The sequence below is a fragment of the Pipra filicauda genome, unplaced genomic scaffold (assembly GCF_003945595.2).
Source record: "Pipra filicauda isolate LSUMZ 115617 unplaced genomic scaffold, ASM394559v2 scaffold550_size315814_pilon, whole genome shotgun sequence".
In the NCBI taxonomy this organism is placed as follows: Eukaryota; Metazoa; Chordata; class Aves; order Passeriformes; family Pipridae; genus Pipra; species Pipra filicauda.
The window spans coordinates 100,365-126,588 of record NW_024104699.1 but is presented as its reverse complement, the minus strand read 5'-3'; the positions used below and the strand labels follow the sequence as shown (position 1 = coordinate 126,588).

Sequence of the window (26,224 nt, the reverse complement as noted above, 5' to 3'; positions counted from 1 at the left end):
TAGGTATAATCCAATTCTGATTGAAAATTGCAGAAAGATCCACCCTACGGGTATCTTCTTTTCCTTTTGATCTCAGATGGAATAAATCTATTTGATTTAATTATGCAACTGAAAGTACCTCAAAGTATTTGGTTTATAGCTCCAATTCCCAAGCCTCTAACAGATTTGTGAAGTTTTATCGACACTTGGCTACAGTTTCTACCCATTCATTAGTTTGTTTGCTGTGGTAATTTATAAGCAGCTGCTAAGAAAAAGCACTACATGCTCTTGAAGTGGCATTAGACAAAAACAGAGGTGAGAAATTATTGGTAAATATGAAGGCTGTGCAGAAAGCATCACTAGGAGGGAAGGTGTGAAGTGATAGAAAATCACCCATATACAACATTCATCAAGGCTGTACCTAGAAAGGACAAAGAAAGTAATTCATCTTGGTAAGAACATAAAATAAGAAGAATGTAAAGTAAATACCAATAAACTAAACTGTGATAACAATATCTGGACCTTGGAAAATAGCCTGTTTGAGAAATAAAGCATATCAGAGCATGACTTCTGCTAAAATCTAGAATCAAGATTTACAAATCAGTCACATAAATCAGTCTATTTTTATTAATAAAATAGATATTTACACCCAAAGTATAAAGTATTGAGTTCCAAGCCATCTGTATGACAATAACACTACTTATAAATCAGGTACATGAACTATCCATTATTTTCTACACTTATAAATCAGTCATACTCACAAAGCACTTGCCTGACTGGAAAATCATTCACTTGATTAATAAATCATATGCCACCAGACACATATATTACTGATATGAATGATATATCTTTTGACCACTAGGCCTATTTAATAAATCAGAAACTCTGTATATAGCAAGTGCTCATAAATGCTCAATTATGAACAGTTTAGCAATCCAATACCAACACAGAATCCTCTAACACAGACACACACACACAAAACTGTACAGCCATAGAGATAAGATTTGTTTGGTTGGGTCTTGTATTAAAGTTAAAGCTTCACTGTATCCCCTGTTCTACTTGCCACTGTGTAATAAATTAGGACTTTGTTTACATAAAACTAGAAAGCAATTTAATGCTTTGAGGGTTGTCAAAGGGGGGGAGTTGGGGGGGAGGCAGAGAAGTGAGGGAGACAGAAAAGGTATTGTTCTTGGTTTCTTATACTTCACAAAAAATTGGAAGTCAAAATTTCTGCTACCTCATTCTAGAAGCTCTTGTGGATTTATTTTGCTTCTGCCCCCCACCTTTCTCTGAACTGTTGTAGGAAATATACTTACAGGGTTTTTTAAATTGCCACTATGAACATGTTATGTCATTAGAAGAATTCATTTAGCAACTGCTACATTATAAAACATTTATTTTAATAAGAATAAAATATAAGGTGAATAAGTTTCTCTAAGGTTAAGGGATCATGTGATATGATAAACTATACCTCTCTGAGGTTCTCAACAGAAAGGTGAAAAGCAGTTCTTAAATTGAGAAGGGCCTTTGTTACACTGAATCCATTTAGTAGACCTCTGTCAGGTCCAAGTGATTTCTAAATAGTTCATAAATATGGCTGAGATGATCAAAATAAAGACTTGCAACAAGACAAAATAATAAAACCAAGTAAATTCTTTACTTGACATATTACGGAAATTAGTAAAAATGTCATTTGAAGTTGTCAACTAGAAGTTTACCATAGCAATTCCCACAGAGAATTACAACAGAAAAAAATATTCTACAACTGTAAATGCTGTGTTCTAAAAGCAGAAGTAAAATTCCTAATTAAGAAGAAAGATTTTATGTAATCTAGGGAAAAAGAAAAACAAACAAACCCAAAAAACCCCAAAATATTTTAGATTGAGGTAAATAGTAGACTTTGGTAGATCTGAAATTATTTTATTCCAAAGCAACTTGGCCACAAAACTGGATAACTTATTACTCATATAGGCTCATTATCATACTGATATCCTTCAGATGAAAGGCATGGATGTTTTTAAAGTTACTGAAATAAGTAAACCAGAGCTCCTATGCGATAGCAGTACAGCTAATAATCAGGTTTTGCATTTTTAGCATTTACTGCTGCGAGGATGAACAACAGGGGATCACTAAATGGAGATATTCCTAGAGATGCCACCTCTGCAAGAGTATGAAACAACTTCTGCTGCCTGTAGGTAGTAGAATGAAGGCACAGAACGTAGCAGTAAGTTCACAGACAGTGTGAGAATGGGTAGGTGACAGAATAGATGGGAAACATAGTTGAGAAATAAGGGTTCACAAAAGAATTTCCCATTAAAAACAACCAGTGTTTTTACTTCCACCTAGAGTTGCTCAGAATTAAGAAAAACATCTGCATATCATGGAACAGAAGAATTATTTTACAGCAGGTTGCAGTAAAATAAACTGCAGACTTAAACAGGTACCAGCTGACAGTAATAACAGTTAGTAATTAACCAATGCATTTCTCTGAAGTGCTCAGGAGTAACAACTGAGGTTATGCATTGAGTTTTGGCTGTTATTGCAATAGCCTGGGAAGAAGCCTTTTCCATGCTAATAGTTAAGATTAGGACTAGTGCAAGCTTTTGTCATTATAGACAAAATTGTATTTTATTTCTCAAAGATAAGAAAAACCATGGCCCCACTCTGCATTTGGTTCTGCCAACCACGAGGGAGGGGATCATAACCAGTGGATAAAACACAGCCATACTTTCCCCCAGATTTCTTTCCCCACCAACATCACTAAACAGTTTCAGTAGAGCCGTGAAGAGGGTACAGTGTAGAGGCACAGCAAGACAGAGCCACAGAAAATATGGCAGTGTAAAAAAATACAGTTTTAACTTGTTGCCCTGAATCTCTGGAGGGCCAAGTTTGAGCTTCAGTGTCATGAGCCATACAGTGAAAGGGTGCTTGCCTTGAAGAGTGACTTTGCTGTGACTGCAAAATTGAATCATCTCACCCTAAGGGGGAAGGACAAACCTTGTAACACCCTCATTTTTGAGGGCACACACACACACAAATATTCTTATGGTATTCTTTCTTAAAGTTATGATTTTACAGGATCCACCAGTTTTTTCATCTACGTGAAAAAACTTAGAATCATGTGAATAAAGCTCTTCCTGTTTCAGAAGTCTTTTATCTCCCCTTCACCACACCACAAACTCTGTTATAACTATGGCACAATCACAACAGAAGCAAATTAAATCATTCTTGTCTACTTAGAAAAAGATCTTTTTTGCACCTGTTGATGCAGGTGCAATCAACAGGGTTTTTTTAATGTCTTCAATTTTATGGAATCTGTTTTCCCTGAGGAAACTGGGGTGTTAGGAAGTGAACATTTTCAAAATCAAAACTTGGAAAATAACTGTTTTGATAACTTTTACAGATACAAACTGTAATAGCTATCAGAGAAAGTACAGCAATACTGGTGCAAGAGGCAAATGGCACAAATTGAAATTAAAAAAACCCCAAATGTATGAACAAAAGAAGAAATTCTTTTTTTCTGTGAGGGTGATCAAGCACTGGCACAGGTTGCTCAGAGAGGCTCCAGAGTCTCTTTCCTCTCCAGCCATGGATATATTCATGTCCAGCTGGATAAACTGGCCTGGCTAACCCTACTCTAGCAGTGGGTTGGAAGATTCTTTTAAAAATTCATCTTTTATTAAAAAACAAACAAACAAACAAACAAACACATTTGCCAAATTTGAGGGAAATCCTCATTGGCAAGTGAATAGTTTTGAAGCTGATTCAACATTGAATAAATTTTACTCTTTCCTACAATACCTATTTACTCAAAGTCGAGCATAAGTAATATTCTCTTAAGGATTTTGAATTAATTTGTCCAGGTATCTTACTTAAGAGTATGTATTAAATTATTAACATTTTTGGAAGAATACACAAGACATCGTAGAAGTGTGGGCTGCTTGTGTTTTATAATATGTTCAACTTGTTCTAGATAGGATGCAAGTTTTTACCGAATGTATAATTAGAGCTACATTTGCTTACAGACATGTTGCAGCCTAATTCATTATTGCACAGCAATCTGCAGTACCCTGAATACAAAAGGCAATGAAAAGAAACAATTTTCTCCCAATTAAGTACATCACAGAAACACTACCTCTGAGCAAATGACCTTTTTCCCCTGGCAGGTACATTTCCATTGCCTCTTGTAAGATAGTCTAGTCCTATCGGGCATTTAGATTTATTTCTTTCTAGATTTATTTCTTTCTTCAGTACTTGGAAGTTTTGTTCATACTCTGCTGATAAGAGTGGACAGGATTCTGAGACTTGAGGAAGATGAATCTGTAACGATTTTCTCTAGACATTTGAATCATAATAAGGACTAAAGTACTGGGGATGGTGTCTGACCCTCACAACCTCCCCTGGGGAAGCAAGTTGAACTTTTTGATTCTTCAGCATTGCAGATCTAAGGACAAAGCAGCTCTCACTGTTGCTCTCCAACAGGAAAGAAACAGCGCCCTACCTCAGGTCACCTGAAAAGCTGCCCACAAATTCAACAGTTACAGTCAAGCAGCAGCAGACCTTGACCTAAAGGCCATAGGTCAACAGCCCTCAAATGGGACAAACATGGGACAAACATGCCAGTCTATTGCCATGGTGTTTCTTGCAAAATGCCATTGGAAACTGGTCCACAGTGTGTCTGTAGGCCAAGCTTTACTCAGCACTACCCCAGACTGGAGTCTCATTCAGAGTTGTAAGTGTAGAAAGCTCAAGAGGAATGTTTACTTAAAAAAAATACTAAAATTCTTCTTTTCCCCTAAGAACAATCACACAGCTACTGCCTTTCTTAAACTCTGCCCCCCTTCCCCCCCAGGTTGATGAAACACAATGGTCCACCACAAGACTGCATGGTTTGCCTGCGTAGAAATGATTTTCACTTTTATGAAAAGGTCTAAAAATATTGACAGACGAAAAGTATTAAATGAAGTGATATTTTACTATTATCAGTCTGAAATTTGATCATACATGCCAGTTATTGTTGCAAGAACCACACCAAAAGATTTTGACCACTCTGTCAAAATAATGGGAGGGACCGGGGGGAATTTTAAAGGTTTTGAAAGCTTGGACGTTTACTTGGGAAAATACGGAAAAAAAGTAGAACAGAGAGAATACATAAAGTGGAAATTCAGACTGGGATTTCAACCTGGATTCTCCATAAAAGTGAAGAAGTATTTCCGCATGGTCCCTTTATAGAGACAGAATTTCCATCTGCATCTCTAGTTGCAGAGTAAGCAAGAGTAGGGTCTCAGGTTGTTCAAGTGCTGGATTTCTATTCTGTCCCAAACAAGTTTTGTACTAAAGAAAACCTCATAATTGAGTGCATTTATGAAATTTTTCACTAGAATGACACCATGAAACAAAACAGAAAAAATAATTAGAAATTGTTCCTGATTTCCCAGATAATAAGAGTGAGACATTAGCTTATATCAGTATGATCACAGAATTTTCCTTACACGTGAAAGATGACAGGGGCAGCAACCACTGTCAGCTTTCTCTGTCAGTTGTGAAAGAGCCAATTAGCCCACCTGTTCTTAGAATGCAACTTCTAAAGACCCACCATCATGTTTATGGTGCTTTAAGACCAGACATCAATCTCCTCCTCAATCGTGAAAAGCACCTGCTTCCACAAACATTTAATTCCTTTGTCAGAACCACGAATTACAGAGATATGCTAACAAAACAAGAAACAGATTCTATCCAAATGTTTGTGCATAAATTCAGCATTGCACCATGTCATGGACAGAAAAGAAGGCGAGTTAATTCCTCCAGAGATCTTAGTTGAGCATTTCATCACATGTAGCAGTTTGCAGCTAGGAAGATATCATTCTGCTCTCAACTAACAAAAGATAATAGTGATTAATAAGGACAACAAAATTCAATGAGAGACATTATTCCAAGATCCAACCATTCTGTACCATTTCTGTGGCCATGCTATTCTCTATCAGTACATTTAATACCTGATATTACTTCTTCCACAAGTGTAAAAGTAAAGAGTGGAAAGCACAGGTTAGTCCTGGAATGTGTAAATTCCAGAGCGATTTAAAGAGAAAATATTACAAGTTTGCTAAGCAGGTATTTTAAAGAGACTGAGAAATGTCTGAAAGAAGCTGCAAGTTCTATTTGGTACTGGTCTTCCCTCTTGTGTTTTGGGCCAGACAAAACACTACTCATTCTCCAAAACCAATAGTTCCCTAACAGAAAACAGTACAGGTATCCATCCCTGAAAAGACACAATCAATCAACTCTAGGAACATGAATAACAGTAACCTGTCAGGCATCAGCCCATCACTGGGAAAGATGGACTTTCTGACCAAGATAACAGAGGATCTTACTCCAACAAAATCATCAGGAGATTTGCTGTTGAATTCATGAGGAGAAGAACCAAGGTTTTAGATTTCCAAAGGCACAAATGGCAACAAGTTACCTGTGGCTTTTGGGAGCATCATGTATACTTGTTTCTTTTGATCTGTATCTCTTCCAACTGGACTGTGCCCAAATCCACTTTATCCCACATCCTTTGTTTCCTAAAGCTGTTGTACAATTCTGTTGCCTTTCACCACTTTTACTTGAGTCTGTAAATTTTCCTCACTGAACATGTGTCAGTTAAAGCAAATTAAGGCCATTAAGCCAAAGGAGGTTCAAACCAATGAGGTGTTGTTAAAGCTCAGGCTGATACTTTTGAATTTTAAAATCAATGCAGGATGACCAACCATATTGAATACTTCACACAAATCTATAGCAGCTGTATAAAATATTTAAAAGCCTGAATTAATGGCCTGATAAAACTCACTTGGTTAATTTAGGTAAGATTGGAGTTTCAGGGTGATTTACTGAACATGCAGATTTTTAAAGAACATAAAACATTGTGAAAAATGAGTCAGCAATTTCAGTAAGAATCATTCATGGCCAGAGTTGGAAATCCTGCCAAACAATCTGTGCTTCCTTTCTATGATTTAGAAGTGCTGGATGTTTCTTGGAACTATAAATGCGATATATATTTTCGCCTCTTATTCATTAGCTCAAACCTAGCTTAGGTCATTAATAAGAGGGGAAAAAAATAAGAATTTGAACTATCTTTTGATGAGCTAAAGGGCTCTAGAATTATTAGTCAATTAATTCTCACAATAAACCTAAGAGATTTGGTAACTATTATCATCCTTTACTGAAAATGGAGAAAACAGAATTGGAAGGACTTGTTGAAGGTCACACGCTAATGGAGTGAGAGAACGAGAGATATCCCTAACCACATCTTTGACAGACCAAAGATCCACCAGACAATTCTAGATATTCAGCCATTCCCTTCTGAATTCAACAGCAATCTTGACATTAAATCCAAACCAAAGTGTTCATTCTCAACTGCAGGGATAGAAGAAGACTCAGCTCTATCTATTCCAATTACCTAAAGTCAAGATACACTTGAGGCTCCACAACACAAAGTGATGTGAACATCAAGTGATAGTTATGAAGGCTTACAGTGAAACTACACTTTGAATCTGAGTTTTCTGAATCTGTGTGCTTTACTTAAAGAAAAATAAATGTCAAGGGTTTAGACAAGGTAAAAGGAATTATATTAGACTCCATTAAAAATTGCATTGAGAAAAGGGAGGAAGTAGGGAGAGTAGGTTCATTAGGCAAAGCATACTTAATGTTAATAGAATTTTGGACTGACTAGTCTGGCAAACACTGTTATTGCAAAAATAGTGTGGGAACTTCACTAACCACAACTGGTCAGAGGGAGTCTGGTTCACACTTCATACAAAGACAATTTGTCATCAGCAGGAATTTCTCTAGCAGTCAGAAAAAATAAAATCCAGTAAGCCAATACAACTTCTAGAAAGGCAGGATCTTCTCATTAAATGAGACAATGGTGACATTCCATGGAAAAATGGTACTTCCAGTAAGTTCACAATCATTTTTTTGTTGGTGGAAATTCAATCTAGGCTACAGATGAAGTTGCACAAGGTTTTTTGCCTGAAAGTATTCAAATTTCAAATACTCACAGAATTTTGTATCTCTGCCTTAGATAAGAGAAAAACCAATTCTACAACAAACAAAAATCCCATGAATTCTTAAAGTTTTACTTTCCTCGGGAAGGAATTTTTGTAAACCCACTCAAATTCAAAATCACTATCATCAGAGAGGATTCTTTAGTGAATCCTCCTGAACCTCTCCCACAAGTTGAACTCCCCAAAATACACCACAAGTCTTTAATAGAACAATATATTCAAAACGTGATACAGATATACGCAAAAAAAAAATCTCAGTATAGACATACTGTAATAAAATATGCCTGTCTGCTGGTAGGAAGGATCCCTTTTTTTCAGGTGTGTTCCCTTTCCAGCCATCAGTTCATTTGTGTTTTTTGCTGTAGCAAACTCTGTAAAGTCCTCCTGAGGACTCTGTGAAAAATATCTTTTTTTTTTTCCCCCCCCATCTCCGAGGCCTGGTTTTTACTCCACCAGCCTCCCTGTTCCTGATACCTGCTCTGAGCTGTGTATACTTGCATGAGAGGCAGGCACACCTTTCCTTTCTTAGTTTTCCTCCTCATGCCTGAAAGGTGCATTTCTGTGCCAAAGAGGTTTGCTGAACACTAGCGGAAGAGACATCTTCCTTTCTTACAGTCCTTTGTAACTGAGTAATCAGGAAATGTGTTTTTGTGTGATCTTAAAAATACATTCTCTTCTCCCACCACTGTAATTTGAAGCAAAACAGTCCTAGCATTTATGCAGTCATGTTTTATCCACAGGTTTGTGAGTACGTTATGGAAAAGTGGATATGTATCATTACCAGACTATTGCCACATTATGAATCAAGCTTAAATATAATAGAAGCCTGGTTGCCAAACCACATTTGGTTTATCCAGTGTATTTGGATAAAGCTGAGGTCAAACGATCAGCAGTCAAGAGAAGATGGAATTACAGAGATTGTTTATAAATGGAGGTTTGGATAACCGGGAATTTACTATATGTAACCATGCATTAGCCACACAAACAGTGTTACTAAATATATGAGTTCAGTCTTATATAGCAGTTCCCTAAAACCAGATGTGGAAAGGATAGGTGCCCCTCTCAGACTTGAAGACGTGTCCTGTCTTTCCAGCTGATCAGATTTGCCGGAGCAAAAAACAGTAAGAATCAACCCAATCAATAGCCAGATGAGCCAGTAACAAGCAAAACCAACTTTGCATTAATATTTAAACTTGATATGGGGATGAAATAGTTTAGAGCCAAAGTATTGGTGACAGTGGTAGAGGTATAAAAGAAAAGTGTAGAACTTTTCCCATGACATGAGGTGTCCACTATTCAGTTACCCCTTTTTACCTTACACCTGTAGGAGCTTTCGAGTTAGGAAAATACACAGGAAGGGAATGTCAGAAGAGATCATAATTGTGAGAGGTGGAAGAACACACAGAAGAGTCTCATGACTAAAAGGATCTAGACAAGTAAAGTCACTTCTCTTTGTAGACAATGTTTTCATGCAGTCATACAGAAGAGGTTTGGCTACAATACCACTTCTTTTCCCCCCTCTCAAACCCCACAGATGTAGAAATATCTCTGTCTACATGTGGCCAGGCATTTAAAACCCAGCAGTATGGGCTAGCTGCCCAAGTAACCATTTCCTACCTTCTGTCAGAAAAACTATACACACAAGAAAGAGTCCCAGGGACTAGACCCAAGACAAGCATCACCAGTTTGACCATGCTGACCAAAATGTTAGCATTTCAGTTCATATGAAAGTTTCATGTGCATATCAAACAGTTCTTGGTCCATGATGCACAGACAAAAAAATCAAGTGTTTAACATTTTAAAAGTTATTTTATTGCCTGTTATGTGATACACTGTTTTAACTCTTATTTTAACTTCTCTTACTATCTTCAAAAAGCCTATAATGAGAATTTCTACCTTGTAGCTACAAGTTAGATTAAAAAAATCCCTGATAAAGGTAGGATGTCTCTGATGGGGTGGGAATTTTTCTCTCTTGTCTTCAAAGTGGTTGCAGTGTTGCTAGCTCTGCAAACTGTTCACTAGTCCATCCACAGGCACACACTGGGACTCAGCTATTGACTGAAAAATCAGAACACTTATTCATTTGTAAAAGTATGGAAAACCCATCACTTAGTTTTATTTATAACTTTATGTTCAAATGCTATAATTTAGTAACATTTTCATGAGACTTCAGTGGGGTTCTGGTTCCTGTGGTGGTCATATTTCACCCTGTCCCTGCACATTTGGTCTCTATGCTCCTCCTGGGCCACCTGACCTTTTGAACCTTGTGTACACTTTTGGTTTATGTATAATTTCATCAGGAGATTGTTGTTCATCCACACAAGTCTCCTTCATTATTTTTCATGTTGGGATGGATTATTCTTGAACTCAGAGGAGGCAATCCTTAAGAAGAAAACAACAACAAACCACCCAAGCAGCTCTGTTGGACTGTATCCCACAGCATTCTTCCAAGGAGACTCCTAAAAAGGCCAAAATCTGCTCTTCTAAAGTCTAGGGATCGTAATCCTGCCTTGTTTCATTCTCTCAGGAGCTTGAATTCCAGCATCCCATGCTCAGTGCAGCCAAGGTTGCCCTGACATTCTTATTTCTCACAAGTTCTTCCTCATTTTTAAGTATCAGACCCAGCAAAGTGCCACATTTTGTTAGAGCCCTCAGCAGCTGCATCAGGAAGTTGCCATCAGTGCATTCCAGAAACATTTTCGACTGCTTGTGCCCTTCTAGGTTAACCTTTCAGCAGATATCAGCATGGTTAAAGTTCCCATGAAGTTTAAGGCCTGAAACAGGAGGCTTGTTTCAGTTGTCTCAAGAAGGCCTCTATTACTTCTTCCTACTTCTAGATTGCTTGCCTGGATGAAAATGCAAGCATTTTCATTGACAGGCACACGGGGTAGTATTCAGTACTGAAAAGGTTCTTTGCTTTACATCCTAAGCACCTTTTATCAGTGGTTCACAGACAGTCTCCACGCCTTATATAAAACAGACATTTCCAAGTATTACTACTCAAACTTTAGGCTGAGCACAGAGTGTGACTTGTCACCTCCAAGTACACTGGGTACAAAAGGTGGGGAGTAGGGGTGGTGGGAAGCACCAGTTATTAAATCTTCCTAGTGGGAAGCAGTTATTAAAATAGCCTAGCTGATGAATTACCTTTCAAGGAATAAAGCACGCAAAACATGTATGTGACTTTCAGATGTGAAAAATTAACTAGGCGTCAGATATATAAAATGTCTCTTCCATCTGACCTGCCACTCTCACTTTCATTTTCTAAGCAGCAGAAGCTGTCCCAGTGTGGGTGGGGAAAAATAACTGCATAAAGAATATATCAGATCTCTCATAATGAATCTTTAACTTATGTTATGGGTACAGACATATTCATAAGTTTTTGGAAAATTTATATTAGTCAGCCTTTATGAGCACCCCGCTTTGAAGCAGCTGAGAGACTGGCTGTCACACTCTTTTGCCAGATGAATAGATGTGAGAGTGTCACAACCATACTTTTTTCCCCTGCTTTAGCAGTATTTCACTCCTGAAGCAGTTGGGTAACTGCCATTCAGTCATTTCAGTTAAAAAAAAATAAGTGGCAGGACAAGGAAATGTGGAGGTCATGAGGAATAAGGACTGATGTATTGTCCACAGAAAACAGCAAGTCCTCCTTCCTCCACCCACTCTCTGTTAGTTCCCCCTCCAGCCTTCCAAGGCATTCATTTTAAAAACAAGTACCTATAGCAGTGATTGCATCAACACCTCTCCAAACCTTTGTATCTCTTCCCATCCTTTCTTTCTCTCCTTCCCCCTGCTCTAGGACACAAAGCATTCACTTTCTGTCTCTATCTTGGTCCTATTTTGACAGGGTAGCCTGCAGGACAATCACCACCTCTGAATAGCTTGAAGCCTTCTTGTTCAGATAGTTTCCTGTGGGCAGGACCTTTAATCCAAGACCTCTTCAGAATCAAACATGGTTACATTTGGTAAGCTTTGCACAGCCTAGGAGGCTGAATGTCATCTGCAAATCATTAATGAAGAGATTCAAATTAGCTTTCATTCACTTCAGTGTCTCAGAGGAAAAGCTTTTCACATTTCTGCTGCCTGTTTTTTCCCTTTGATCTGAATGTCAAACTGCTTCTCTAATTCACAGATCATCTACTGGGGTTCTACCTGTTGTTGCACTTCTTAAGCTCACAAGTTCTCCCTTGTGTCCCAGCAATGGACACTGAAGATTTCAGAAGTATTATCTAATTGCACACGCAGTGCCATGAAAAACTTCACTGGTGCATGAAGCAGGTAAGTGAAGATTACTCTTGCCCAGCAGTGCCAACATCAAAAGCATTACAGCAAAAAGAATAAAGTTTTTCATTTTCCAAAGTTATAACTCTGAAACAGCAAAAGCAGCAGAATGTTCCCCCCAGTCACTCCCCTCCACTTACAAATCTGTTGTACCAAAACTGATTATTAAGCCCCTGGACTGCTATATAGTTTATATATTCTCTCTTCTTACTTCCAAGAGCAGAGATATATTCTAAAAGAAAAGTCTATTTTCTTGGCAAAAGTTATGATTGCTTTTAAGATAACAGGGAAGCACCCATGTTTTTATTCTAGCACTTTTCAGAATTCATTATCTTGCTCTAGCTATTCAGTAATATCCCGTGTCACATATGTACACACTGACAGCAATAAATAACAGCATGAATTTTAATGCCCTCATATCTAAAGTTTGGCTGTTACATGCATTTAAGGTACCTAATGACTCAGGGACTAACTACAGGAATTCCATTTTTGAAAGTCTCAGCAGCTTGTAATTGTCAGGATTTTGGCAGAAGAGTCTGTGGATATCACCAAGAGAATTGGTGAGAGGCCACACAACAGGAATCAATTGCAAGTTTGTGTCATCTTGATTTCTAGCATACTTGCAAGTCCATATTCCCACATGGAAGAGAGGAAACACCCCTCCCCCCCAAAATAAAGCTTTACCAGGTTGTAGAGAAATCCAAAGCTATTTACTGCCCCAGTACTGTAGGCTTGGATTTAGACCCATAGCTAGATCTACTTAATGGACTACTTCATTTACGCAAAGAGAAGCATTGCTATGTCTTTGTGTGGTGCACGAGGTTTAAATCAAAACAGAGTGACTTACAGAGAAGATATGGGCTGATTTCAAAACTTACAGTTATTTGGCAGTGGTGACTAGCTGCATTATTTTCATGTGTTTTGCTTAGTTAGGAGATGATCAGACCCTCAAGCAAACGCAAGTGCAGCAGGGCAGACGTGTTGTATGCACAGGCATATGACATAGGCTAGTAGTTTCAAAATAGCTCCCAGTTTTAAGCAACTGAGCAAAGCATGTGATGAATACAACCTCCCTCGGAAGGCCACTTGTCTCAAAAATCCCCAAATGGTATATTTTTCTTCCCTCTAGGCTTTGCCTCTCTGCCTTTTCTGCTGTTTCATGAATTTCACTTTCTTTCCTCTCCAACCCTGCCATAAGCCTTATTAAGAGCTTCGCCAAAACTCTTAAAAAAGTATGTAAATGAGACAACAGGGTCAGACACAGGAGTAGCTCCTCAGAAAGCTTTGGACACACCCAGTAGTTCTCTCGTCAACACACAGAATAAGAAAATAAAAATGGTCTGGTACTGCAACCCTTTGTTGACTGTCATCCCACCAGCACAGTGATGTGTGAAGACCTTTCCCATTCCAGTTATCATTGTCAAAACTGCTGATGTACAAATTTAAGCAGCACATGAGCAATATCCATACAGCCAGCACTGCCACTGTTCTGTCCAAATTAGTGCCCCTCCTCTTTCTCCTGATTCCTTGAGGAATATAGAGCTGATGGAAGAATAAAATAAAATTTCACTCTTATTTCAATAAAAATAGAAAAACCCAAAGCCTAGTGAGCACATTTCCATTAAACTTTTCCATACATAAACTCCAGTAAGAGTCCAGAAAGCAACTAATAATTTACTTTCACCACCTCTACTTAGGAGGCCATCCCTCTATTAATACAGAAAACAGCAGTTCCAGGTACAAATAGTTACCATTGCAACAAAGAACTACCACTATTTTTGCTCATGACCAGCTTCATGGCTACCATAACCACCTCCTTTTGGTCTAAGACTTCCAAGTGTTTGTTTTGGGGTGTTTTTGTTTTTGCTATGTTTGGTTGGTTTTTTTGGGGGGTATGTTGTTTGTTTGTTTGGGGTTTTTTATTTGTTTAGGGTTTTTTATTGGTTTGTGTTTTGTTGTTTGGGTTTTTTTCTGAGGAGGATTTGGTTGTTGGTTGGTTGGTTGGTTTGTTTTATAAGGAGCAAGTCAGAAGGTACAGATCCTGAAACTAACAATGGAAGCACTTTTTTCCATTCCGGCTCCTTTGCACAAACCAGGACTCTACACATACTTGCAAACTATTTAAAAGAGAGGGACACAGTCTGGCCGCTCTGATACACTACTTCCCACACTACCATGCAATCGGAAAAAGAGCAGCTCAAATTGAACACATGGCATCAAAAGCCACGTATCATACCTGAAATAATTATATGTGGTTTTGGAGGGGAAAAAACCCAACCCACTCAATGAGTATATTGATGTAGACAAGGATTATCATGCTTCTTCTTACTGTTTAACATGCTTTAGCTTGTTTTCCTGTTCTTCCTTGAGGCTTCCATGTCACCATCTCCCAAGACTTCTGATGCCTAAAGCTGAATTACCACAGGGATCCAACAGGAACCAAAACTCAAAGCCCTGTAATGAGCTACTTGCAGCTGTTACTAAACCCACCATCTTTGCTGCTTCTCACTGCCCACTCCCCCACCCTCACCCCCCTGGCTTTGCCTTAGTAAAAACAATTTCAGATTCTGTAAGGTATTAAATGCTTTACTGCAGTATGTTGAATTAGAAGAATCAAAGACAGCAATAGCCAGTGGCGCTACAAAGAAATAAAACTGTCAAGTCAAGCAAGGAAATACAGACTTATCAAAATGATTTCTGAATCTTTTTGAAGAGATTCTTTTTCCATCTCCTACTCATGCTGCCTCAGGCACGTTACTGGAGTCTAAAGATGGAATCAAAAGCTCAACCCACTTTGGCTGTCACAAGCAAACACAAAATCATCCCTACCATCAAAAGTTCTTTCCTCTAAAACTCACAGGCAGATTAAAAAAAGATACAAAGAAGAAAAAAAATTTGGGGGTTGTGTTGTTTTTTGTTTATCTTTTCTTAAATACTTACTTTATGGCACTATGGAAATCAGGAATAATTTACTCTTTATTCCAAATCTACAGCTCAGCATTAAAACCACTAATAAACAAATGGATGAAGTCTAACGGCCATCTAAGAGAACTTGAGGGTTTTGTAACATCAAAAGAGCCAAACTTTGCTCTCTGATACACCAGGGAAAATGCATGATACATTACTCCATTTATGGACACACTTAATTTTCAGCTGCACAAAGGACAAAATTTGACCATATATCTTTAAGAATCTCTTAAATATTAGAAAACCAAAAGAAAAAAAATTAAAATATGATTGCTTCATAAAAAAATACACAGTTGACATTAAAAAAATGACACATTTAACACTATGCTTTTGATTTTGAGCAGTTAGAACATTATTATAGAATGACACGGTGACTTTGTTCCACTCCTACCTGTATAAACTATTTATTACATGGCCTCAAGATGCTCAGAATATGACCCAATTTGTTCTAAAAGAGGTAGAGACCCTCCCCATTGGCTTTAGTAGAGATAGCTTGGGCTTTTTTCCACTTTTAGCTTCCGTTTATGGATCAATAAAATAGGTAAATGCATGTTCAAACTGCAAAATAAAGAGCTGGGTAAAATTACCACTGACCATTGCAGCTACATGTAGTGTTTGCACAGTGCTTTGAAAATGATAAAGGAGAGAGGTGTTTGTATAGCACAGCGTTACTAACTCTCTCTAATTTCAGTTTGTGATTGCACATGTGCTCATAAAAGCAGTACAGATGCCTATGGATCCTGCAGATTTATTATAGGTAATATAAGCCCCTCGTCTCCTTTTACTTCTTCATTTCAGGGAAGGGATCATGAAAAATCTGTATTGTTGTTCTATCCCATCAGTGATTTTAACTCAAAAGAACATTATCAGTTTTGATACCATATCCTTTAAAAAGGTGAAAGGTGGACAGGAGGGAAGGAAACTAAACCCAGAACCAATGCTTCCAAAGTGTTAAGAGATGGATAATGCTAAGCAGCTTCCATTACTAGTGTCTCTGTTGCATAGAAACTCCAGGAGAGACCATGAAACTGGATCCTCTAGCTCTTTTGGTTTTAGCAAGGCACTAAAGAAGGCAAAATGGGAAAGGGCTGTAGGTAATTAGAGATGACCCAAAAATACCTGAAAAGTACATAGGCATTCATTCAAATAAAAAGCATCATTTGCATCACCTGCAGTGGTTCAGGAGCTTATCAGCCAGTAAGGCCTGTTTCAAACTATACATCACCATTAGATACATCCAAGAAATGGATGGCCAACGGTGGTAGTGTCATTGCTTTCACCCACTGCTTTGTTGTGAGATACATGCCACACAAAGAAGTGCCAATACCTCCTTATTAGTATATCTCCCTCTGATTCCCTGATTCATACTATCCCTTATGATAAACTAATTTTTGGGGGGGGTTCTGTTTGGTTGTTTGGTTGGGTTTTTTTTTTTACACCAAAGATAAGCAAACAATACCTAAATTCTTAGCTCTTGGTAACAGCTGGGAGAAGGAGAGAAGAAAACAATAACTAACCGTGTAAATCTACACTGGAATTGGCAGGCAGTTTAAGAGAGGGTGTTCTCTTACAGTACAAAGTCCTAATACAGTACTTGATTTCCTACAGGTGCTACCATAACATGACTCATAAGAGCAAGCAGGACAAAAGTTCAAAAGATACTGAATGAATTTGTAATGGAAGGTATAAGTATCAGGTCACATCCGATTTTCTAACCTTCATTAGTAGTAACATAATATTCAGAAAATCTTGACCAAATCACACAGCTGAACTGAATATTTTTGTATATTTATAAATAAAGTAGAAGGAATTATAAGACCTCTGGAAAAAAGTGTTAAAGCATGAACGCAATAGAAAAAAAAGTCAAAAAACATCGTTTATTGGACTGTTCATTTCTTAACCTAAGTTTTGTGAACTTGTGAAGTTATAATTATTGCAGTTTAAAGCAGTGATCTATTCTTTATATTTATTCCAGTAGAGTTTTTGTGGTTTTTTCATTAAAATAAGTGAAATTGTGTGTGAATGTACTGTTTGTTAACAGTTGTTTTCACAGTATATAAATCAAAAGCCTATAAATTACCAGAAGTTACAGTTTCAATAAGATTACTTTAAAGAAATTAATTTCAGTTTTTAATACTTCAGCCAGTCAACTGCTTTTAGAAACAGTTTAAATTTCAACAGCCTGCACTGATCAAGAAAACAATTTGGTATCATGGCCAATACTGGATGGATATGTATTTATTATATAAGCCATTTCTAACCTGAATGACAAAGGTTAAATGTTGGCAATAGCCAGGTTTTCCTTAAACTCTAGGAGTTTTACTTCTGACTTTCCCACTGGCAAGCTAAGAGGAATACCAAATGATTTTTGCAAACCCTCCTCTGCATTTAGGAAACTACACTATTCTTTTTCAGATGTGAATCTGTCCAAAGTTCAAGGTGGTTTGATTCCCATCATTATTCATCCCTATCTTTCACGAGGCTGACCACAGGAGAAGGAAAGAGTGAAAGACCTCTGTCAAAGAAATAAAGCAGATACTACACCTGGGGAACTATTTTGTCATTTCATGAATAATTGTGTCATGAAATGTTCCCTTCAGAATATATATCCCTGCAGCACGGATGAGACTGGAGAGAAAAAATGGGCACCTTAAACATTCATTAGTAGAACCAGCTGCTATTTTGTCAAAGGCAGCAGAAAGAATAGTAGTATGAATAATAACCTCCCAGCCTCTCTGCAACAGGAACACATACATATACACATGCAAAATTAATGTCCCCTTGAGTCTTATACCAAACCGACCCATTTGTATCTAGTGTAAGGAAACAGTTCAATTTTAAAGGAGAAGAGGGGATTTCCTATGAGAGAATAATCTCCAGATAGACATTCACAAAATCACTACAGATCAGTTACTAGCTCTAAAAGACAGTTCACCTTCCAGGTTTAAAACCAACAGGGGAATGAGAAACCAAAAGAGAATGTTTAGAAATGACATCTAATTAGTCTAGAAATTATGGTTTCACCTGGTATTTCACCACCAGATCTGCACACTCTGAGCCCACTTGTCCAAATACAGTTTGTGACTGAGACTGGAAGTATACACTCAGCAAAGACTAAATGCAGTGAGCAGTTTTAGAGGCCAGGGAGTGGAAAAGCACCAAGTCAGGAATAAGTATGCAATAGTATTTTTGATATCCATTATTTACTTATAAATGGAAAATTGTGCTGCTAAGTTCTGTATTCAGTTGTGGGGGTTTTATTTTGTTGTTTGGGGTTATTTTATTTCTTTCTCTTAAGAAAAAAAAAAACAAACAGCTTATTAGAGACACATCTTGTTGTCTGATATTTAAAGACCCAAAATGTAGATCAACAATATAACACTACAGACTACCACAACTACCAGTTTCAAAGGTAAAGACTAAATCTGAGTTTTAAGAAGTTGGAAACAAGATAATATGGAACCACTGCTCTCCAGAGGAGCAGTTTTTGACAGAACAGCAGCAGTAGAAGGCAGAAGCTGCTGGAGGCGTCTTAAAAGTATAGTTGATGTACCTATCACAGTCTTAAGCAGCTGGTTCTATTCAGCTGCCTCAGGCACAGCCCTTATAAGTGCCCAGGCACAGGTTCCAAATTCTGTTCCTGCCACTAGCTGTAATTATACAAATACATCACCCCATTATGGCTATTTAATGGTTTAAAATATGCGATATCCTGGGACTAATGCACCTATTTGCTCTAAGTACAGAATAGCATATTACAATGTGTGCTATTGGTCTGCAACTCTGCTTGAATTTACTATTGCCAGTTCTCCCAGGCTTAACAAAAAGTGTTCTAAAGGATGCACATCCTGAATTATCCCCTCTGCGTAGGACCTAACATCTGCTTCTGCTGTGATCAGTCACACCAAAGACAACAAATGAAAATAGGTTGCAGCTGGTGTTCAACATAACAAGCAGCTACTTATCATAAGATGTGCATTACCAATGGGGAGGATGATTATTCCCATATTATAGATACGAAAACTAAACTCCATGCTCAACAAATTGTGTAGATGGCAACAATAGAAGCAAATCCACACAGTCCTAGAATCTACACAAGACCACAGTTATCCCCGTGCATGGGCTTGCATCGCTCTACCATCATTAGCTTTGGGCAACCAAGACAAGTTTCTGACAAGTTCTGTACAGGATTTCCTTTGTATACACATTGCTAGGACAAAATTTATGAAACATTTATTTGTACTGATACTACTAGGTCATTTTATTTTTCTGCAAGGCAACAAAAGGTATCCTCTTAAATGGCACCTTTCTACCAAGACTCCTTCTGTCTGACAAGACTCTTAGGGCAAGGCAAGAATGGTAAATCTTAGCTAAGGCCACATACACAGACTCACAGAAACTTGTTACTGAAGTATATCCCATAGAAAGTAACATTAAATAAAGTACAACAACAATTTCCTTTCTACTTACAAGGATTTGCATGCACACAGTAATTCCAAAAAACTACTTTAGAAATTAACCACAAATTCTTTATGCATGAGCACCCCTTGAGGCGAGTACTCTACAAAGTAAAGGAATTTAAAATAGAAACACTTCAATGTCTTGAATACACACTAACACAACAGATCAAGCTAAACATAAAAGACTTGGACTATTACCCTTTAAATTATGTTAATTAAGCAATATTCACTCTAACCATTGTGCATTGTCACAGTCTGATATAATAACAACACAATCTTTTTCCCCAAGTCTATACTCATTCACTCAAACAAAAGAAAGGATTTGTCACTGTAACGCATCAGAAATCAGTAATTTTTAGGCCCTTGCAGTTACTATCCTTACATTACTTTTTTAATGGCAACTTTTTTTTAAAATGTTATACAAACAAAAAACAATGTAAACATAGACTAGATCTTCTATCACAACTAAGCAGCTAAGCAAAAGCGACCTAGTGTTCCAGAAGCATTGCTACTCACAGCTCAAAACAGTTGGTGAGATTCTTGCTTGCATTTAAGATATTTCAGATGATGTATCCCTCCTATCCCAAATCTTTGAAAACAGCTTGTAAAGATAGTGAAAACAGTTTGACTACTAAGGAAATAACTGTTGTGGTCTGAGAAGTTCACACTGATAAGTATACAGTTATCTGAGACTTTGAAACTAAGTATAAATTCTAGCATGTTCTCTCTTCTACATTCTACTAAAAATGCCAAGAGCATCAATAACAGTGACTGCGACTTTTTTCCTTTCAGAACCAAATATCTTTTATTCAAATTTTGAAAAAAACTTTTGAAAAAAATTCAAGATTTGTCACTTCAAACTAGCATATTCCAAAATTAGCAAGGGACAAAAAAATCTGATAAAGCAGCATTTAAATCCTAGATCCTTTAAGAATGAACATGATGTAAGATAAAAATCCTAAAATGACACATCTCTCATCACTTTTCAAGGTATGACTTCAAATGACCCCTTTTTTTTTTACCATATGTTCTAAACTTCCTTTACTATTTCAAAGAAGAATATTTTATAATTGCCAAAACCAAAAAGAAAAAGTGATAATCCTACTTGGCATTGCTCAAAAAAAAAGAAAAAATTCCGTACTTCATAAGTCTGTACTACTGGATATATAAAAAGAGAAAGACAGGGAAAATAAAAATACACTTAAGATTTTTTGTCCAACAAGGAAACAAGTTCAATGACTTAATTAAATCCCTTAAACAGTAAGTTCAGAAAACAAGTTGCAAAAACAGTGAGAAAAATTCAGCATTTTGTAAACTGTTGAATTTGCCCTACATTTTTCCCCACTCACTTTAGCTCCCCTCCTTCAACCCAACATGCGATTTGTCTCCTCATTCCCTACAGTAATCTAGCTGCACGAGGGGATTAACATGTCTCAAATAAGAAGGTATTACTTTGAAAATGCATTCAAGCTCAAGGATGGGTCCAAATATTCAGTTCAGACACGAGGGAAACACTGAATTCACATGAAGGTATATTTTTCACAGAGGGAGTCGTTAAGTCTTAATAAACACTTAACAGTGTTCTTCTGGATCAAGTCTACCCATATGCACTGGAACTTTTTGTTCAGAGGTAAGAAAACCTAGGGGACAGAGTTCAGAATCAATCTAAGTTATTTTCCTGAAAACAAGACAAGATGAAGGAAGCCTGTACTCCTCAACAACAACTGCAGAGCATAAGAATACTTACTTATCAGTTTTCAAACATCTGTCAGTTCCAATAAGCTCACAGTTTATAGAGTTAAGTGGCACCAACAGCATCTTGCTGCACTTGGAAGACACCAACATTCCATGTATAATGGAATGAAGACTCAAAAACCATTTCACAGCACCTAGAGAAAGCATGAGGAAAGAGTAAACCACTAGAGAGTACTGAGATCATTTCACCACAGAAGGAAACCCATAAAACAATTAATTAAAGCTTCAAATTCCACTAGTGTTAACAAACCCCATGTTCTCACATTTCCTATGTAGCTTCCTACGTGGCAAAGGTCAGATGAGCCAGTCCCAGCAGACTTCATTTAACAAGGGTGGGGCCAAGATACCTTGGGAATGGGCTCATCTATTTAGCTTCAAAGTATTCAAGGCTGAGTGATTGCTTTTTGCCACCAACAGAAATAAACCTGAGAAGGGGCTTACTGGTTAAAGTTGACAAAATCATTTCACTACAAAAAGGTACACAAGAGTCATACTTCTGCTAGTCACTCGGTAACAAAAGTTTGCACTGAGCCTAAGCTCTGAGCCTATGGCAAATCAGAGACCTGAACGGCAAAATTATCATCACAGACTTTCCTTTGCTAAAATAACAGATAAATAAGATACCAATTAGAATTACTTTTCCTGAAATTCCTGTTATTTAGATTTGCTTTTCTGAAATTACTGCTCTGAGACTGGAAATATTCTTTGCATTCCTATAGCGTAGAACCAGAGATCTACTTAGAGAAAAATGACAGAAACGGCAAGAAATAATGTGAAGTTAGTAGGAAAAGTATTTCACTGAAGTTAGTAACGAGACAAAATCTGAAAGATCAAATAGCTAGTCTGTAGGAATAGGATACTGATCTATTTACATAAATTTCTAAAGTTGAGCATGAGGTAGATTCAACTGAGAGAAACAGGTGCAGGTGGCAGATTACTGCACATATGGTGTATTCTACATCACCTGTGAAAAAAATACTGACCCCCTCCTCAATGTAGCACCTTGTTTAAGTGTTTGGCAGCTCTGATGCGTGGAGTATATCATCAAACATACTAAAATTCACTTAGCTGCTGAAGCACCCGAAAAGACAGTAGTTTGAATATGTCTTCATTAGAATAACATCAGCAAGAGGTAGAACCATGGGGTGATCTATACCTCTAAAACACAAAATTTGCTTGCATCCTCTCCACCAATAAGCCTTTGTTTGGATTTTTTCCAAACAGAGAATAATTAATTTCCAAAGAGAATAATTAATATTTGCATGAACTTGACAAGAACTCATACTGCTCCTGGACTATTTCAATATAAGAGACAATTAGAATGTATGGCTAGGAAGAGGGAGTTGAAGAAACTCTCTAGGTTCAGCTCTCTCTGAAAGTCTTCCTCTCTACCTTCTGGCCAGAACTCATAGGATAATTTTGTTGTTACTGTTACATCATCTAATACTTTGCCTTTATACCTTGTCTAGTAGGTACCTTCCAGAACAACCACCCAGAGCAAAAAGGGGAGTAAGACTGCATCTGACTCTTCCTCTGCTTTCTGCAGTGGCCCCAGGTGGAAGTCATGATTTAAGCCACAATTGTGGCCTCTGTTTTTTTATGGCCTCTAGGCCATAAATCTTTCAGTGTTAAAAAAAGCTGTGGTGCTTATAACGAGCTGGCCGAATATGTACAGAAATGTGCTGTGAGATAGTAGGTACTGTCTGGTTTGAAAAGGACAGGCCAGATTCTCAGATTACATGCTTATTGTAGAGGCTGCATTCACTGGTGTTGAACTGTGGATGCTTTTATAAATTTTAAAACAAGATGAAGGTCTTAGAAAAATGCAGCATCAATATTATCCAAGAAATCCAACCAAAAGGAATTAATTCAACAATAGAAAAATGCTACATATGCAATTTTATATTTTTTCAGAGAAGAATATCAAGGTACTTAGAAATAGTATAGGGGTTTAATGCTGAACCAAATTTGTAAATAATGAACAAAGGCATCTGCAGTTTCATTCCCCTCAGTGACATAATTACTACTTGGAGAATTAATATAAGTTTTTGAGTTTCTTGGCTTTTATCTTTAATGCAGTTAGCCAAAAAGTGGACAACTCTGCAAAGAAAAAGCAGGTAGCTTTGATTTTGTCAAGAGAGAGACCAATTTTTTTTTTATTTTTTTTTTAAGTAAGCATTACATAAATCACAGACCAGCTCTGGTTTAATACATTTAATAGTTCTCATTGTGAAGTGTTCTACTTTAAATTCCTAAATGTATGAATTTAAATATTTTCTCATTCCTCTCTGAAATCAGCTTAAATTTTTGTTACTATTTCATGTTAGTGACTGTCAATGCTACTTTTCCTGATCTGCAACCGTTTGTCCTGCATCAGCATTCCTAATCAAATTCCCCTGCTGTGTGCTACCCTAATTGTAGTTTATTGGTGTTTAAAGGTGTCCACATTCTCAGCAGTGTCTGTGCATTAATTTCCAAGTTAGATGAATGAACACAGCTGACAAATGCTATCATGAACCTTTCAAAATCTGACTCCATGACCTCTACCCACAGTATTTATTTAGGTTGCATATCAGTTGTTCGTATACAAACGTATAAACTTCTGGCTCCTGTTTCACTCATCATTCATGTCAAGAACCTGGATAAAAGTTATGGCTTTTTTTTGAATTTGTGCATGCATTTCTGATGTCAAGCCATGGGAAGTTTGGCTGGCTTGTGTGCACCTGTTTCTTAGACTGCAGATAAAATGTTTATTGTTCATCCAGATCTGGAAGTTGAGATGATCAGAGTCTCCAAATTCAGACACAGTTTAAAATTCTCTGTCCCAACCGATTTTCATTTTCCTCAAATTAACTGTTCTTTTGCCTTCTCTTCAGATACAAGGACACGCATCTCATGTTTCTTCATTGCTATACCATCTGGGATAAATTAAAACACCTTTCTTCAAGTCAGTAAGACTCTTACCTTTGTTTTGAGTGAAAAGTACAAGACTCTAAAATCTGGAGGTAGGCAGTGTTCCTTCATTGTAGCATAATCTCATTTCCCTTTTGAAGCTTTACAAGGAAGTAATCAAAAAAGGCATAAAACATAGTACCTGAGGCACAGGCTACTCTGAGCCTGCAGCATAGTATAATTATGACATTATTTATAAGTAGTGTAATATACATAATGTGAAATCATAGGATTATTAAGGTTGGAAAAGACCTCTAAGATTATCAAGTCCAACCTTTGACCAAACACCATCATGTCAACTACACTATAGCACTAAGTGCCATGTCCAGTCATTTCTTGAACACTTCCAGGGGTGGTGACTCCGTCCCTTCCCTGGGCAACCTGTTCCAATACTTAACCACCCTTTCAGTGCAGAAAATCTTCCTGATGTCCAACCTGAACCTCCCCTGGTGCAGATTGAGGCCATTTCCTCTTGTCCCGTCGCAAGTTCCTGTGAGAAGAGGTCAACTTCCACCTTGCTACAACCTCCCTTCAAGTACTTGTAGAGAGCGAAAGAGCCTCCTTTCCTCCAGGCCAAACAAACCCATCTCCCTCAGCCTCTCCTCATGAAACTTGTGCTCCAGACCCTTCACCAGCTCTATTGCCCTTCTCTGAACATGCTCCAGAACCTCAGTGTCTTTCTTGTAATGAGCAGCTCAGAACTGAACATAGGACTCAAGGTACAGCCTCACCAGTGCCTGCTCTCATTGCCCACGTTATTTTTGACACAAGCCAGAATGCCTTGGCTCTCTCGGCTACCTGGGCACACTGCTGGCTCATGTTTAGCCAGCTGTCAACCAGCATCCACAGGTCCTTTTCCACTGGGCCGCTTTCCAACCACTCTGCCCCAAGCCTGCAGCTCTGCATGGGGTTATTGTGACCCAAGTGCTGGAACTGGAACTTTGTCTTGTTGAACCTCATACCATTGGCCTCGACCCATCAATCCAGCCTGTCCAGATGACAGCACAAGTGATGTTCCAGTATGCTCTCCATATCCAATTGCCCAGAACACCATGCAAGCTGCTAAAGGCCAGAAAAGTGTGATCTTCACTTTAAGACTGCATGGCAAAAAAAAAAAAAAAAAAAAAAAATAAGGGGGGAGATGGAGTAGAACGAGAGCCTTTGTATTAACTACAAATCTGCAATTCCTTCTGGTGTCCATAAGGTATTGTGAAAAAGGGAGATGCTGTAGTAGGTCTTCCAGTCCAGGCTGAAAGATATTCCTCTCACTGAAGTACAGCAGGGCTCACAAAGTACATACAAAACAGCCAAAAAAAATTATTTACAAGTTAATTTGACATGTTAGCATTATTTCCCTGTCTGGTCTCATGGTCAGTACTTAATCCATTTTGGGGGGAACACACAATGCAATGAACGATCGGTTAATGACTGACATCATAACTCTAAAAGTTTGAGCAGTTTGTAGAGAAGCAAGATACAGAACAGCACATTCTCCCCAAAGATGACATAGAAATTACCCATTGCTTTTCATTTTTATAAGCTTTTTCTTTTCCCCACCTTAAAAGATTAACATCAGTTAATTTAGTATATATCAATATAAATTATATGAACATATCAGCATTTTCCTCCCCAGTTTCTAAGGGGGAGTGCAACGTGTTTCATTATAGTGTTAGATCAGAGTGCTGATTCAAACAATGGTCCTTATGCAAATTTACAGAGCAAACAGAAGCAAACCAGGACTGTCTGCTTTGAATGAGATGTGGGTAGGAAACACATGTTAAT

At 37.7% G+C, this 26,224-nt stretch overlaps 1 long non-coding RNA gene across 2 annotated transcripts in view; it reads right to left on the bottom strand.

Moving 5' to 3' along the window:
* The window catches only part of LOC120324479, a 73,728-nt gene extending 52,117 nt beyond the window's left edge, over positions 1-21,611 (bottom strand). For both annotated transcript variants that reach the window (XR_005565828.1, XR_005565827.1), the window contains exon 1: positions 21,483-21,611. This is a non-coding gene — a long non-coding RNA (uncharacterized LOC120324479). The remainder of the gene's footprint in view (positions 1-21,482) is intronic.
* Between the last annotated feature and the right edge of the window lie 4,613 nt (positions 21,612-26,224).